The 17247-nt window shown below is 44.3% G+C and overlaps 1 long non-coding RNA gene across 1 annotated transcript; it reads left to right on the forward strand.

The window, feature by feature from the left end:
• The first annotated feature begins 9799 nt into the window (after positions 1–9799).
• On the forward strand, positions 9800–16621 carry LOC111501048 (uncharacterized). Its single transcript, XR_002721356.3, has 2 exons — positions 9800–10011; positions 10139–16621. It is a non-coding gene; the product is annotated as an uncharacterized LOC111501048 (long non-coding RNA).
• The last annotated feature ends 626 nt before the right edge of the window (positions 16622–17247 follow it).

Consider the following 17247-nt stretch of genomic DNA (forward strand, 5'->3'; position numbering starts at 1 on the left):
AACAGAAGCAGAGAATAGAGCCACAGGTGGGCACTTTCTGTTTAGCCGATGCAAGCATTTTTACCTACTACTGATGATAGATGATTGCCTGTCTTGCACCCTAGTTTTCTGTTCTCCTGCACTGTAATACCTCAGTGTAAACAGTTATTTTCACCTATTTGCAGCCTGTTCTTTTCCAGCCTTAGTTTATATTCTGTTCAGTGTGTGTGTGTGTGTGTGTGTGTGTGTGTGTGTGTGTGTGTGTGTGTGTGTGTGTGTGTGTGTGTGTGTGTCCTTTGATCCTGTTTGCATGCACCTTAGTGCCACCATCATCCCACCCAACTATGCCAACCATTTCACAGTGCCAGGGCTGCCCGGGATGCCTGCAAGGAGAGAGAGAAACCAGAGACTGACAGGGAGGTGCACAGAGAGAGAGAGAGATGGAAGGGAGGGGTGGAGGGTGCGTTCCCATGGCAACTGTGTTTTTGTTAGCGCTCGTGAGTCAGACAAGCAGTGAGTCACAGTCAGGAGGAAACACACACACACACACAGTCACATTCATACGCTCCCACTCACTCAGAGAGAAGCCAAATAAGGACAGCTACATGCACAGAGAGGAGACTGAGAAGGCAAAAAAAAAGAAAAGAAAAGAAAAAAGAGAGGGGAACGAGACGAATAAATTGCTCAAATCCAGAAATAATCAAGAGAAAGAAAATAAAAAAAATGATAAAAAGCTACAAGCGGGTCCAGGTAAATGAAGAAAATACGAGGAGAACGAGGATAGAAGAGTGCACAAAAGTGGAGAGAAGCAAAAAAATAAATAACTAAAAGCCAAAGGGCATGAGCTGCAGGCACATAACCTCTCCCCAGAGCACCCTTCACATGGGTGGAGGCAGCGGAAACACACATACAGACACACCCAGTTTGTGCACACCTTGGCTTAACTTGCTAAACCACCCATTTATTGTCTCACGGCTACACACCGAGGAAGGCCACCTGGTTATGCACAACAAACTTTGCATAATCTGCAGGTCAATGTACACTTTTATTATTTTTTCCTAACAAACTGAAAAAAGCGACACGTTTAGCAAAGCTTTTGACTTCAGATCTCGTCGTGTAATGAAAATGAGTGATTAAACCCGTGTTTCATCATCTTCTGTCCTCTGCGACCAGTCGACGTTCCCACGGCCTGTTGCGATTTTTTATAGCCGTATGGTCCTTTGGGTGGTAAACGTGACTAAAAATTATTTACACAAAGAAGGTGTTTGTGTAGGCAGTAGCAGAGCGTGGCTCACCCCCGTATAAAATGTGTGTTTTGACTACTATTGACCCCTGCTGAGTAACAGAAAGTAGACCGCACACAAACGCACACAGATCTCTTTTTTTTTTCTTCTTTCTGCACTGATGTGTGCGCGTGTTTATAAGCTGTCATAAACGTTCACACACTGGAAGACCTAGTTGCTTCACAAAGCTGACTACCATCTTCCACTCACGGGCTTTTTTTGTCCTCTCAGTTCAGTTCCCCGACTTTTAATGGTGTGATATACTACTGGAGCTTTTGTGTAAATAGTGAATGAATGACTGCATTTAGTAGTATTTAAAAGGAACATGTGTGATCATTTAAACTCTTTAAAACAAACCGGGTGAAGGGAGGGAAAAAAATGCAACTTTTCCCTTCTTTCTCTCTGCTCTAGTCTTTGACTGAAGTTCAGCTCGAAGCACTCTATCAGAGCTCGTGTTGATAACCTGTCATGTCAGCTTTATAACAGCAGAGATAAGGCACTAGATATTTCAACTGTCCTCCAACTGCCATGGGTTTGTTCATTTTTTCACAATGTACACAATATTGTCAAAAGTATTCACTCATCTGCCTTCACACGCATATGAGCTTGAGTGACATCCCATTCTTAATTCATAGGGCTTAATATGATTTCAGCCCTCTGGAGCTATAACAGCTTCAACTCTTCTGGGAAAGCTTTCAACAATTTAAGGAGTGTGTTTATGGGAATTTTTCACCATTCTTTCAGAAGCATATTTGTGAGTTCAGACACTGATGCTGGCTCATCGACTCGGCTCTACTTCAACCCAATGGTGTTCTTTTGGGTTGAGGTCAGGACTCCGTGCAGGCCAGTCAAGTTCTTCTACACCAGACTCACACCAATACACAAAGCTTTGTGTATTGGTGCGCAGTCATGTTGGAAGAAGAAGGGGCCATCCCCAAACTGTTCCCACAAAGTTGTGAGCATGAAATTGTCCAAAATGTCTTGGTATGCTGGAGCATTAGAGGTTCTTTTCACTGGAACTAAGGGGCTGAGCCCAACTCCTGAAAAATATCTCCACACCATAATCCTCCCTCAACGAAGCTTTACACTTTGCACAATGCACTCAGACAGCCACGGAAGTGACTGGAACACCTGACTTCAATGATTTTAATGTGGGGGAATATTTTGGGAAATATAGTGTGAGTACAAGAAGGTCAAAAAACAGCAAAGCCTAAACTATATTCTCACGTATGTTTAAAATTAATTTCCTGTGCTTCTATTGCAGGTGAGCAGCAGGTGGAGAACGTAAAATGTAAGTGCTGTACTTGTAGAAAGGGTGGGGGTCAGAGGTCACTGCTGAGTGGGCAGGGTATCTGGGAGCTAACGAGGGAGGGTAAAATGTGTTGTGGAGCTGTGAAAGGGCGCAGGAGAATGTGCACGCCTGTTAACGCACAAGTGATTAATGAGACGGAGGAAGCCAGTCGGCCCGTGTGTGTCACTCCAGATGATGTCAACGGTTGAGCAGAGGAACAGAAACAACCCCGTTGCTACAGACAGGCTTCCTCTCTCCTGCGCTGAAAAATTATGCGTTACACATACAGTACGCCACATTTCATCAGTTCCTCATACAGAGAAGGAACAGCACATCCATGAGGAAGGTTCACAGGTTTACTTTATTCTCTATAATTATTCCTGCCTTGAAGCAGTTTCGGCTTCCTCCTTTTTGCAGCCACAGTGGGCTTTCGTTATTTCTGTCTTGATTTTCTCAATCAAGTCTCTGTGGCGGCTTGTCCTGTTAACGGTTGATTAAAGTTCTGGTAGTCACACTCAAAGTAAGAGTCGCAGAAATTCCCCTGTGAGTTTTTGGGGCCCTGGTTTCTCTTCTGAGGCTGCTCAAAGGTCACCTCTTGGTTTCACAGGTTATCAGTCTATGTTTTTGTCAGCTAATATTGACACGATCGAGCTGACTTAATCAAACAAGAAATCATGAAATCATATAAAATGACTCATAGGATGTTATAACCCGATTATAGCATTTCATTCTCACTCTGCTGACTTATTTGTGGTTCCTTAGTATTTTAAAGTAGTATGGGAGGAAGAGCCTTCAGTTTTCAGGGCCTTGTTCTGTGGAACCAGCGCCTAGTTTGGAGCCAGAAACCCTCTCTGCTTTTAAGATTGGGCTTAAAACTTTCCTTTTTGAATAAGCATATAGTTACAGCTGGATCGTGTGACACTGAATCCTCCCTTAGTTACGGTGCAATAGTCCTGGCTGCTGGGGGCTTCCCATGATTCAGTGTTTCTTCACTACTCACCTCTTTTAACTCTGTCTGTTTATGGACCACTCTGCATTTAATCATTAGTTATTATTAATCTCTGGCTCTCTTCCACAGCATGTCTTATGCCTTATCTCCCTCCCACTGTTCCCAAGTGCTTGCTCATAGGGTGGGTTTTTTTAAGTTTGGGTTTTTCTCTGTATTATTGTAGGGCCTTTAAAACGCCTTCAGGTGATCTGTTGGGATTTGGTGCAATATAAATTAAGCTGAATTGAATCGTTTTAGGACACGTCTAATACAGCAGTTTCAGTTTGTTTGGGATTTTTATTAATTTCTTCCTCTTTCTATGCTTTATGGTGTTTTAATCATAAATGAAACCAAAGCTATGATTGTGGCTGTGGCCAGCACTAATATTGTTTTCCATCTTCATGGCCCCACCGACAAATAGGTCATTCAACCATATCTGCATTTAATCTTTCCTTCTCCCTTCAACTTGTTTTGCTCTGTCGCTCACTCCCATGCTATGAGCTCACTTCAATAAAATTCACCTCTGTTTCTTCTTCTCTGTTTATGTGTCCTGAGAATTCAACTGTCGACTGAGTTTTGACACCAGAAGCTGAACCCAGAGGGGTTGGCTGGGTGCATGGATGGATGGATGTCTATCAGAAAGGGGGCCACACAGAAAAGTATGGGGAAGTAGAAAGAACAGGAGAAAGGGGCAAAAAGAAATCACAGCACACAAGAAAGTTAGGTAAGTTAATGAACTGGTGTTGAGTAAAGAGACGACAATGAGCAAGAGGGACAGCAGCAGTCGAAGGAGGGGGGGAGGGAGAGGGCCAAAAGAAAGGCAAGCACAGAAGGCAGGGGGTTGTAAAGGTGGTCTTGGCAGCGTATTTTTAGCACACTGAGTGGAAGAGGGCGGTATCTTCTCAAGGGGTTTTTCCAGAGGAGTATATTTAGAGGCAGGGTGTGTAAAAAGACAGAGGGAGAACAGGAGGGATGTGCACTGTACACTAAGGCCTGCCTGATGTAAGAGTCTGCAATAAGACCACACACATTCCCTTTGTACTCTCTGTGCCACTGCCCTTCTCATATCTGCCTCTTCACCGTATACGAAACACTTTACAGTACGCAAGCAGGCCACCGCCTCTGTAAGTCGCTTTCAGGCGTTCACTTATGTTTTTCACTCTTGAACCCGCACGTCCTGGAGTCCTCTCACAAGCTCCAAAACACACAGTAAACACACGCATTCTTGACCCAGTTTTTTAAAGCACGGGAGTAAGTTTCTCGACCTGCCTGCCTGTAGTCGGGCAGGTCGAGATATTTAAAACAGCCCAACAGCTTTTCAGCACATCAACTAACACCAAGGCATACCAGACACCGCAAATCAGACAGCAATTTTCCAAATACTGAGGTAGCTAATGTGGTATAAAGTTGAAGGGAGAGCGGGAGACAGCTGAAAAAGCAATGCTAATAATAATGAGAGAAATGAGAGAGACGGGAGAGAAAGAGAAGTGTGGTCTCTGTGTATAGCTCTGCTAAGGATAATAGCATGCATGCTGGCTGAGGCAGACAGAGGGAGAGAGAGGAGGGGAGGAGAGGAGAGCGAGCGCAGAGCCGCAGTGACGCCATTGTGGTTCCACAGCACTTCCTGTCTACCGCCACAGTGTTTGTGTGTCCTGTCTCCAGGGCAACTACCAATACATAAATACCAGAGAGGTAGTAGGGAGAGAGAGAGACAGAGAAAGAGAGAGCATAGGAAAGAGAAAATCAGGACAGACCAGTCAAAGTCAAGTGGATACATTCGGAGCCTCTTAACTGACTGTTTTGAGCTCAGCTTAGATGTGCTGGTGTGTTCATGGACTTTATGACCGAGTACTGGACCAGTTTCCAGCGAATTGGTCCAGCATGGATGAGGTGTAGAAAAGCTATGACCTCAAATGTCCCAGGACTGGGTCAGGGTTGGATGGGGGAAAAAAAAAAAGAGGCCAGGAATGGGAGGAAAATGCATGATGGCGCTAATTCAGGGTGGAGATGATGATGATGATGATGAGAGCAAAAAAAAGAGTTGACAGGTTGATTAAGGAGGCCACCTATCAGCTGACAGGTTGCTGGTTCTCTAGCAACTACGCCAATACTGCTGCAGATCCAAGCAATATATCTATTTATACGCATTTCACAGTGTACCAGACTGTTTTATTGACGTGAAAGGAAAAATGTTAAAAACAGTCTTTGAAGTGCATGCTCCCTTAACCTCTGCAAGGGGAAAGCGCTCCGCTGTGTACTCCTCTTCGACTCCAAAAATCACATACTCCTTGTTTAACTCAGATACAGATGTTTGTGCACTTACATGCAGTACCGCAGATGTAAAAATCCAGCATGGAGCTGCAAAACAACTATCATTTTTATTACCTGCATAAGCCAGAAGTAGCCAATCAACAGCCAGCTGTGTTGTTGTTGTGCTGACACATGCACACAGTAAAGGTAATAATTGCTTTAACTGTAAAGTGGGAGGCACATCTACTCATTATTGTAGTGAAAGGTACAGGTGGGTGTACCTACAGACACCAGTTTTCCACACTCAGCTTTGTGAAAGTTATTCATACACCGCGGGGTTCATGCTAGCCGTATTTGCAATGGGAATATAGCAACATAGCAAATGTAAGCATCAAGACAAGTGATTTGGTACAGCTTTGGAAGGTAAAGAAACCTTTTTTTTCAATGAGTAGGTTTAGTCTTACTTCACAGTACCCGCTTCTCCTTCTCCTTCTTCTGCTTGTTAACTTAATTGCTAATGGTAGCACACTACCATGCTCTCAAGTGATAATTTGCAGATGTTTGGCACGTCTAATATTTGTGTTTATGGCGTTTGAGAGCATGTTAGCAGGCTAAAATCTGAGCTCCATGAGAGAGAGAGAGAGCTTGCCGTCATTGCTCTTCTAGCAAGCCCTACTACTAGCAATGTTGGCACTGTTTTAAAGAAAGCTGCTGTGGAAAACTGTGCCAGCAGCTAGCTCGCATTACCAGTCAGCTTTATCGCCACAACTTTTCTTCAAGCTGGGCAGAGTTAGAGAAGAAGAAGAGGTAGACTGAGGATTGAAGGACATACAGGAGAAAGGACAAAGCTATGATTACTAATCACGTAACAGAAAACACTTGAGGCAATTAGGTTTTACAGATGCGCTCATTTTTATTGGAGTAAAATTTTCTTGAAAATCTTAATGCAACGTTGCAGTGTTATTTGTTCTGCAGTAACAAAAACAAGGGTAGAGCAACTGATTTAAAAGGCCTGGGGGGCTTTGGCACCAATAAGGCAGGCTGAATGACATTTAGGCTTGGGTACGCTAATCATTAAAATCAGTCATCAGATTGCAATGTTTGTTGCAACAAGCAATATCTGGAAGAGGCTAATCACTATGGTAAAGTATATCAATATGATCTTCTTATAATCTCTGTTCAGAGGGCAGAAAGTCGTTTGCCTTATACTTGATGACAGCATTGTTTAGGCAGATTTAAAAAGGACTCAACAAAAGTATTATTTCATGTAGTGAAGGGAGGATGGATTGTTTCAAATCCTTGGGCTGGCTCTTGACATGCAAAGGCAATAAAGTCAAGGTCGTGATGCCCTTGGGGAAAGCATTTGCAGGGCCCAGTTTCCAAGAACAGAAGAATAGTTTTAAAACTTAAACAAATCTGTGAATGCGTATCTCTTTCTGCAGAACCTGCTGCCGTTCACAGGAATGTGCCCTTAGCCAATGTGTCTGGTTAAATAAGGGTAACGCTGATACCTCTCAGATCAGCTGGCACGGCAAGCGGCTTTTTCTCCCAAGTCTCCTGAATATCTGTCTCTCTCCAAAACCATTTTCCGCTGCCTGTTGCATAATTGGATCTAACTCACCATGACAACCAAATGGATGTTGATTTTTTTTCTTTTTCCCAGACCCCGCGGCCCAGATTAGAGTCGCTTACTGTCGTCTGACTCACCGGTGAAGATGATCGCTCAGCTGAACGTCCGCTGTGACCCATCAACACAAGTACACACTGTTCATCCACAATAAAAAAAAAAGTGATTTTTATAGAGGCTTACTGAATGCGCCAAAAAATATGAAAAACACACAAGCCGTCCAAGAACACACACAGAAATACATGTTTTGAGTCCCATGTTACATGTTACATGTCCCATGTTGAGTCCCCTGAGCTGGGACACCAAAGCAAACCAAAGTGTGGAGAATATTTTTCAATGAACTACTATTCAGGGACTACTATAACTAAAAATGACACAGCTCAACCATGACTCCACAGAAGTGCCCACAACCCTCACAGGATTTCTGCAGGCCACAGTGAAGTTAGGTTGTTTTTTTTTGCGACATGTAATCTCCAACTGTACAAAAAACAGAAATGGGAATTCACACCACCTCGGCCACAGTTATCTTTCGAAAATGGACTGATATATGTTGAAATATAGACATATGCAAACATGTACAAATGTTGGATTCCATTTCCCAGAACCATAAAGTACAGAGTATGGCCTTGGAGTGGAGAAGACGCATCGTTTTCCAAATACCACAATCCTCACCGTCAGCAGGAAAAGCTCGAGAACGTTACGCACCAGAGTGTTCTCATTAATGTGTGCAAAAGCTTTGAGAGAGCATCGGTTTCATATCTTTCCTCTGTTCTGTTCATATTTTAGACAGACTGAAAGAAGTGCTACCAGCCGGAACTTAAGAGTGGCACATCTCTGTTTCAATTCTGTGTTATCTCAGTCATTACAGTATTTGGTTTGCGTGTGGCAGCGCTCATTGCCGTGCCTGTGAAGCAAAGCAAAAGAGGAGTGTGCACGGCACGCATAGTGGTTTAGACCACAAAATAAAGATGAAACTCATCGCTTAAAAGAGCACGTTAACAATATTCATCTCTCAGTTCACCACCTCAGAGAGGTCGTTTTTTTGGGTTTTTTTGCTTGCTTGACGCAAGCAGGTCATCATTTTATAAGAAGAGTAGGAAAGGACAAGAAAAAGATAGAGCTCCATCATCATCATCAACACAAGTTTACACATACCCGTATGTAATCTTTGATAGCTATCAATCAAAAGTTAAGGCCCTCATTAAAACCTTTTGGCTCTTGTGCAAAGCTGTAAATCCCCTTACGAAGACAACATAGAAACTGAGGTCCGCAAACAAAACATTATCCCATCCGAAGATAAACGATGTGTCGCAGGCGGTCACGTGTCTTACTGGCACAGTCATTTCGCTAAGCTTGAGTGTATGCGTTGCCTAGAGACGCGTATGTGTGTGTGGAATGTGTGACGTCTGATCTCGCACAGGGGCGTGGCTCTCTGTACAGGACTTTGCTACTCTCACGCACACACACCCAAAGGCTTCAGGGGAAGTTGTAAAGCTTCTAATAGCCCCTCTCAGAAGCTCATGTTACTGCCCCAGTGTTGCCTGGAGGGTTGGTTGGGTGGGGTGGGGGTCCTACGCTTGACAGGTGGAGATGAAAATCAAACGCTTCCAAAGACCCGAAAGTTACAAAGACAATGATTTTAAACAGATTGTAAGCCAGCATGAGTGATTTAAGTCGTTTTTCAATGCTTTATTGATTATCTGACGTGGCGTAATTGATCCAAAGATCTCTCTCAGTTTGATCTTTATGTACCAAATGGAGCGTGTAGGGGAGGGAAAAATATCAGCCATGTTTTGCCATTTGCTAAGATTGCTGTGATCCTCCATAAAATCTGTTTAGTGCCTCAGGGTTAATAGTTTTATGACCTCAACAGACACTTTTTCAGCTTTGACGTCTCTGATCTGAAATCCACAACATGCACGGCTTTGATCTGACTTTTAAACACTCAGTTTAAAGACTTTTTAACAAGTGTGTCTAACCTCATTAATGTCACGTTTAACTTTCTTTTATTTCTTTATATTTAATTTCTTTTTTTCGGTTAATATGGTTAATATCTGCTTATATGGGGATGAGTATAGACATGCACTCTTTTCTCCTAAATTGACATAAATGGGCAAAAGTAGCAAACTCGTCTCAGTGTACATTTAGCTTCTTCCTGTCTGCTACTGACACAAACAGCCCTTGCTCATTTATTAGCAGCTGTGCAGCCAATTATCTCCCTGCCCCCTTTCCTGTGTTCTACCAGCAGCTTCGGCCATGCACAGGGGAGGAGAGGTAGGGAGAGAGAAGGGGAGTGTTCCTCTCCTCTGACATCGTCATAAAGGAATCCCCTCTGCTAGGCTGAGCCCGCCTACTTGCTTACTCTCACCCCGTCTGGCTCCCAGACACACTCGCGTTCACACACACTCCTGTCTGCACGGCCAAAGCAGGAACGGACTGACAAGGAAAAAAGGACAAAGAGTGGGAGACGCGGAGACATTGCGAGAGAGACGGGAGATGGGATGGGGACTGTGAAGGTCAACTTTTAGAGTGTGACATTGAAGAGCGTGAAGAACAAGAGGGAGAGGAAAAGGAGTAAAAACTGTTGTCTCAGGTAGGTACAGCAGTGGGTTTGCCTCTTCTCAGGACATGATTATTACTTTTATGACTTTATGATCCATGAACACTGTGTACCTTCCTCTGACTTTTTTTTTTTTTTTTAAACCTCTGGTCTTCCACAGAGGGGCAATTCAGCAGTTCCTGCAACCTGTTGATCAGGACGGGACGTTCACACAGAGTCGGAGTAAAAGTCTGCCTGCTGTTCAAATGTACTGTGTTGTTGGCACTGGAATATTGCCCCGTTATGAGGTCTGCCACTGTGGACCGGCTCCATTACAAAGGTCAGATGAATACAGTGCCATTGAATGGGATGGTTTCATTCCTCGCTGCCTAACTCGCTTGTTAATTTAAAGGTTATGTACCACCCCCCCGTTTGAGTGATTTCAGGCATAATTGTTTCGCCTCCACCTGTTTCCATACAGCTTTCTGCTTATACAGTATGTTTGTCATCTGTCTGCCCATGTGTGTCATCTGCCTGTCGTCATGTCTGTCAGTCTGTGTGCCTCTCCTTGGGGTGTTGCTGGCAGCACGGAGCGCTAAGTGAGGTCATAAAAAGCCTGAGAGGCGTAATGGCAGTGTTGAAGCAAGGCCGGAGCCGCTCAAACATTCCTCTCATTGTTCAGGGGCCCCGTAAGTCTGCGAGCTCCCAAACCTCCATGAAAGGAAGGGAATCCAGTGGCTACTGTAGCTAACCCACTTTGAGCTGCATTTCAGGGCTGGCTCTCTGTCTTCCTGTTTGCCGTCCTGTCTGGTGTGTGTGTGTGTGTGTGTGTGTGTGTCGGGGGTGTTGGTATAGACCAAACTGAGTAGCGGAAGGCAAAAATGGAACTGAAGGAGGTAAAAGTGAGGTTGACCTAAAGAAGAAGGATAAGATAAAGTGGTATTAATTTAGCCCCGACAGTGGCGTCTATCACTTTGCTCCGTATGCGTCTGGCTGTGACTTCAGATAACCTCCATGCCAAATGACATGGGAAAGAGAAGGCACGGGTCAAATGTGTTGTTATTTTGCCTTCTGCTTTGAGAAGGTGGAAAAATGGGGTGATGGATGGATGGTGAGAAAGGATGGGAGGAGCAGAAGAATGTGGGGATCTAACCCTCAAGCCTTGGCTTTGGTGGGGTGGTTTGAGTGGGTGGGTGTGCCCGGCAGCAATCTGTAGGAATGGGCCCAGGCTCAGGAAACCGTGGCGTAGTGGAATAAAAGTGTGTGTGTGTGTGTGTGCAGCTTCAGCATCCACTTGTGCATGTGTGGTTCAGTGGCAGCAGGGCAGCTGTACTCTAAGTACAGGGCTGGTGGTGGTGGTAAGGGTGTTTGGCAATGAATCAGGCTGAGGATAGGATTACACGCACTGGGCTACAGGGAGTGGACCACGGGCTTGGGCTGGGCTCTTCACTGCTGAGGCTAGCTTTACAGCCCAAAGAGACTTTGAGCTTTTCCCTTTAAAAAAAAAAGGAGTTGGAAATACTTCTTTTTTACTTCTCAGACTAATGTCCCACATGTGCCGCGTTCCATTGATTCCAGGCCAGCCAATGAACGGTCGCCTTTAATTTGGGAAAACTGCAACATAGAAGGCCCATAGTAGAGGCCTGGGCTCTTGTTTGAATGTCACTAAATGTCACAGCCTCAGCAATGATTACACCCTCGCACGTAACATGAAACAAATACAATCACATGCGCACACATACCCAGACAGACCCTGTCTGGTAGAAAGCAAGTTAAGGTGTGGTGCTGCGTTGTGTTTTAGTTGGCGGGCTTTGCCGTTTCGACTGCAGTTTGGTTGATCCTGTGGTTGATTTTCTGGCGGATTAAAAATGCAGCCTTGAATCTGGATAATTTTTTTTCTTTTGATGTGTCAGCTGCTCGCTCCTCATCATTTAACCGTTTTTAGGCTTTTCCACCTTTTCTTCCCAGGAGTGAGTTTAATAGGCGCAACAGAGAAGATAGCAATTATGGAAAGCAGACGTGGCAAATTTACACCGTAAGAAGGGAATTAACATGTTACTGTAACAATTGTGACTTCATGTCTTGAACTTATAGCATTTACAGAGAAAGATGAAGCTGTGGCTGGAAACAGCTTCATCTGGCCCCTGTGAAAATCAGTGGAAACATAAATGACTTGTGCTCGGCTTTGAGAAACAATTCTTAATGACATGCACGAGCCTGGGAATCGTACTGCTCACTGTTTGTTCTGTTAAGCGGTCCACAGCCTGGAGGTGCGAATGATGTCAGCTTGGTATTTTTACTATTCACAGTTTATGAGAAAGAGTGAAAACCAGCTTACGCGAACCACACGTTTGCCACTGACATCACTGTGTTTGCTCTGTGATAGTGAACATATTGCGTGTGTGTGTGGAGAGTTTGGTAGATTGCGCTTGGCCTGCGGAGCGTGTGTGCATTTCTGTGCAATGCGCACACAAGGACACGGGCAGAGAGAAGATATGTGTTGAAACAACAAGGGTTTGAGATCCAGCTGTCCCAGCAGAGGCTTTTCCACTTAACTGTGTGCCCTTGTGTAAACGGCAATGTCAATTCTGAACTCGAGCCGACGATCTGAGAAAACAGCCAGTGGCCACGTCTGCACTTGGGCCGCCATACGTCATGTGCATGAACAATAAACACACATACACACCACGAAACCATCAAAGAACCCACACATGAGGCCATAATCCACGAAGACATGCTCTCTAAAAACACTTTAATTTCACTAGAATACATCTGCTGGCAGGCGTCACTCGGTGATGCTCATTTTCCAACCCTACGCCTCCGTCGAGGTGCAACAAGTTGCCACGGTTGCGAGCTACCAGTAAGATGCAGCCTATATGCCACATACTTGTTATTTCTAATGATAATAAACATCCAGTATGAGAAGCCAGTAGCAGGAGGGCCGCCTGTATCCTCCCCCCCAAAAAAACAAAAAAACAAGGCGAATGTGAGATCCTCGCAGAGAGTGTTTGAGGTGAGGTGTTGGACAGCGTGCGTCAACCAGAATGCCGTCATTACAGGGGAAGGAATGAGCTCATGGACATTAACGGGCTGCGGGTTTGAGTGGGGGGGGGAGCGAGAAACCGATGGAAACGATGAAAAGGCAGAGAAAATAACACACCAGGATGAAAAGAGATGGCGGTATAAAGGGTTTAAGGTTAAAGGCGGGTAGGAGGTAAAGGGAGCAGTTGTCGTGTCTTTGATGGATGCCAAGACCTTAATTTACCTTCTTTCTTGACAGCATCTTGTTGTGACCGTGTGGAGACCGGCCTAGGCTTTAAAAAGCGCAACTCGTAAAACAGAAAGGAAATTAAGAAGACGTACAACTGGGATCTAAAACGGGCCGCACTGGGTACATTTTTATGTTGACATTTTGGTTTTCTGTTAACCGAGCGATTAAAAAAACTGTCCCGAAGGCAATGTAAATGTACACTTTAGTTTACTGTAGAGTCAAAAAAGTTGATTTTGAAAGTTAGCGAGAACAGACAATGCTATTCTGTTTTCTTCCCAGTAGCACCCAAACACTGAACCTCACTTTGGCCTGGTGAAAACTGGAAAGCTTCCACATGAGATGCTGCTTTTAGCTCAAAACGATGCTCACAACTGGGCTGGAAAAAGTTTGCGTTCTATTTATGGAAGCTCTGTCTAAACACTAGATTTGTGAAACAGAGGTGCCCGCTTTAGTGATAACATTTCCCGGCCACTGCCCCAAAGAGACAACAGACAGCCAGCTAAAGCTTATTTAGAGTCTGGAGTTCCCACTGACTCATACCTTGTACACAGCAAAATATTCAAGCTGCTGAAAATAAGAGCAACTCAAAGGAGGGCGGCAAAATGAGCGGATCAGCCGGGATCTGGAGACTGGAATGGTGTTCATTAAATAAAGTTTATCCTGTCCAGACAAGTGAAATTCAACCAAAAGAAATTCACAGCATTATGTTGTGCTCCGGGGCGGGATGGCTGTGTGTGCTTCTCTTCTTCTCCTTTTTTTTTCTTTTAAGGAATACGCAGGATCAGACTTTATGTTTTCACAATGTATAAAAGCAAAGGTTCTCTATGCAACATGAAAATCCCTAACAATTTCTTAAGAGATTTTGCTGTAACTTAGCAGCAGAGGAAACATGCTCCAGTGCTCTTTTTCTCATTTTGTTTTGTCTTTGGTTTTCCCCTGTTCACAAGGGGCACAGATAAAGGGTGCAGGGTAAGCGTCTGTTAAAGGCAGTGCCATTCGAGTGGCCACTTCCTTCTAACCTAATTCTCCATTCTGTCATTGAAAAGCTATTTTTATAAGAGGCCACGGGAAGTCTGGGAGTTGACAAGGACCACGTACAGTGCACACAGGGTTGAGAAAATGCAGTGACTGACCTGCGAATGACAAACATGTGACAGAGCCAGACTGCTCTCTATGTGTATTGGGGGGGTTAAAGAAGAAGGGAGCTGCTGCTTAAAAAGGTGACAGTGATGCTCGAGTCTTATTGTGGTATTTATTACTGCGCATGCTTTGAAGTCTTCTTTCCACCACAGACCGTCCAGCTCTATCTGTTGGCCAGGGGAATTCCTGGCAGAGTGATTTTTTTTAAACTAGAGGACTGAATCACATTGCCAGGGATTTCCAATGGCTGACACGAAGAAAGCAGCCTCTTCGTCGCACGCGCGCCAATTTGCCAACTCATACACAGTCACTCATTTGCATACACACATAGAAACGTCTCCTTTCTGTGTCACAAACAGATGCCCGTCGAAGCCTGGCTGTGCGGCAGCAGGACTTAACCCACATGTGAACAGTGAGTGTCTGCCATGTTCACAGTGGTTAAGTTCTGCCGCCACAGGGCTGCAGCCTGCAGGGGACAAGGGAGAGGAGTAAAGGTCAGGGAGGGGCCGCACTGCATCAAAAACACCACTCTCCACATCAACACCAGGCTTCACATGAGCATGATCTCGTCCCGTGACTATATCCTCCCAACAAAAATCTGCTTTTTTATATAAAATGTGGATCTAGCCGCCTGTTCGATGATTTACTTAAGAACCTGTGACCTTCTTTGGCACTTGAACCCAACAACAACAAAGCAAAAAAGATCTTTATCTGTCACACCATCGCCCATTTTTTTCTGTTATCTCATCGCTGCCCTGCTTTCTCAAGCGGTTTATAGAAACTTGAGCAGCAAACTCAGTGAGTCTATTTTTCCTTAAAGGAAGCTTTTCAGGAAGTCTGCCACACAAACCCGGCACCCATCAAAGGAAGTGTCAAAAAAGCCAATTTCACCTAAATGACAGCAAATGCTGTGCCATACTGCAAATTTTGGTATCGATCCGATACCAAAATACAGAGCCAGAATTATCAATGCTGCTACTTTTAACTGATAAATGCAGCTTATGTAGGGGAGTGTGTCATGACTTATGAGATGAATTACCACAATAATTACTCAGTACAACAAATCAGCGTTTCATGTGGCTGTCTCTAAAGCACTCTGGATCAGCTTCTGTCCTTTAAATGTGCTACGTACTGAACATAAGGATAGAAGAGTATCGGTCCAATTGTGCTAGTATCCATCTGATACCAACACCAGTATTGGTATCGATACTATCAATATTTGAATCGATCCACTGCCCGCTACTAGAAAGCATCACGTTGCCGGTAACGAGGCAAATACGTCCTACTCCTCAACAGCCAGATTGATCCTTTGACTTTATTTTTACGAGCTTTCCTGATCGTTGCTAAATTGACAACATGTGTCGGAGGCTGTGTGTGTGCACGCGCGTGCGGGAGTACTCCATGGATGACTCAGTAGTGTTACGAGTCGGCACTGTGATGTGGCTGATGTGATGTGATGAGCGAGTGCCTGGCAAAAACAGCTAATCTGGTGAATTAGCCGAAATTGTTCGGTCTCAGTGTGTCAGAGCCTGATAAATGTCAGGCGTCTCATTAGTGTCGAAGGCTGCTCCCGTTCCTGTTGGGCGGGCAATATGTCATCTTGTGTCGTCGGGTGTATTGCTGGCTGCCAGGCTCTCTCTGGTGTGTGTGTGTGTGTGTGTGTGTGTGTGTGTGTGTGTGTGTGTGTGTGTGTGTGTGTGTGTGTGTGTGTGTGTGTGTGTGTTTAGTTTCACTTCTACCTGTTGATTTCTGCATGAGCATCAGTGTCTGTTTGGCTCGTTGTTGTGTGTCTGTGTTTATGTGTGTGTGACCACCTCTGTCCCCTCCTCCTCACCCCCCCGCTGGGTCGGTCTCCTGTGCCTGCTGTGCTGATAATCAGTGTGTGACGTCGGCTGGCTCAGTTCAGCAGGAACAGGGGACTGTTCTCATTTCCACACTCTTTCTCTCTCACACACACACAAACACACACACACACTTTAATGTCAGTTTAATAACAACATTAACACCAGCGTGTTTTCTTTAGTTATGCAGCTCTTTTTCATGACATACACAGACCTTTAAAAGCATATAACCATAAAAGCTTATAATGTATTATAAATGTTAGAAATTTTTTAAACTGTATTTTTAGGGTTTCTTTCTTTGTTTTTTGTACCGTGATCTATGAAAATGAAAAAATATATCAATTAATTAAGTCTGTTTAAGTATATTTGAATCTTTTTTGGAAAAATAAAACTTGTTTTGGAAAAAAAAGAAGACCTGTGCATTTGTGTTCTGTGACTCATTCCTTCACCTATCAAATAAACCTCTTTAACCTTTGCGTCTCTCACTTGCTCTCCATCACTTTCTTTGTCTTTCTTATCTACGCTGAGGTCGCAAGCAGGAAATCAGATATGCGGCAAATGGCCACCAATCAGCAGGTAAAAGTTACACCGCGCCTGCTTACGTTCGCCTGTGAAACCAGAGAGCGAATGAAATCACTCGGCTCTGGTTTTTTTGTGTGGCGGTGAACTTAATTTGTAGGCTATGTTTCTATTGTGTACAGAAATTCATATTGCTTAAATCCAAAGAGCTTTCTGTGCCATTACGCAACAATAAGCTTTTACTTCCTACGGATTTCGCACAGTCTGTCACGCTTACCACACAACTGAAAGATTTGTGACAACAGAGGTGTGTGTGTCTGTGTGTGTCTGTGTGTGTGGGGGGGCAAAATCAAGAAATTGACAGGCAGCAGTTTCAACTTTCAAAATAAAGAAAAAGTGCAAAATTCATCACTATTCTAACTCAAAACTACACTCATAATTCATCAATCCGTGTCCACATTATAAAGAAAACAAGCACTAATGTGGAGAAGGGGGGGGAAATGGACATTTCTACACAAA

This window comes from Maylandia zebra, linkage group LG4, assembly GCF_041146795.1.
Source record: "Maylandia zebra isolate NMK-2024a linkage group LG4, Mzebra_GT3a, whole genome shotgun sequence".
Classification (NCBI taxonomy): domain Eukaryota; kingdom Metazoa; phylum Chordata; class Actinopteri; order Cichliformes; family Cichlidae; genus Maylandia; species Maylandia zebra.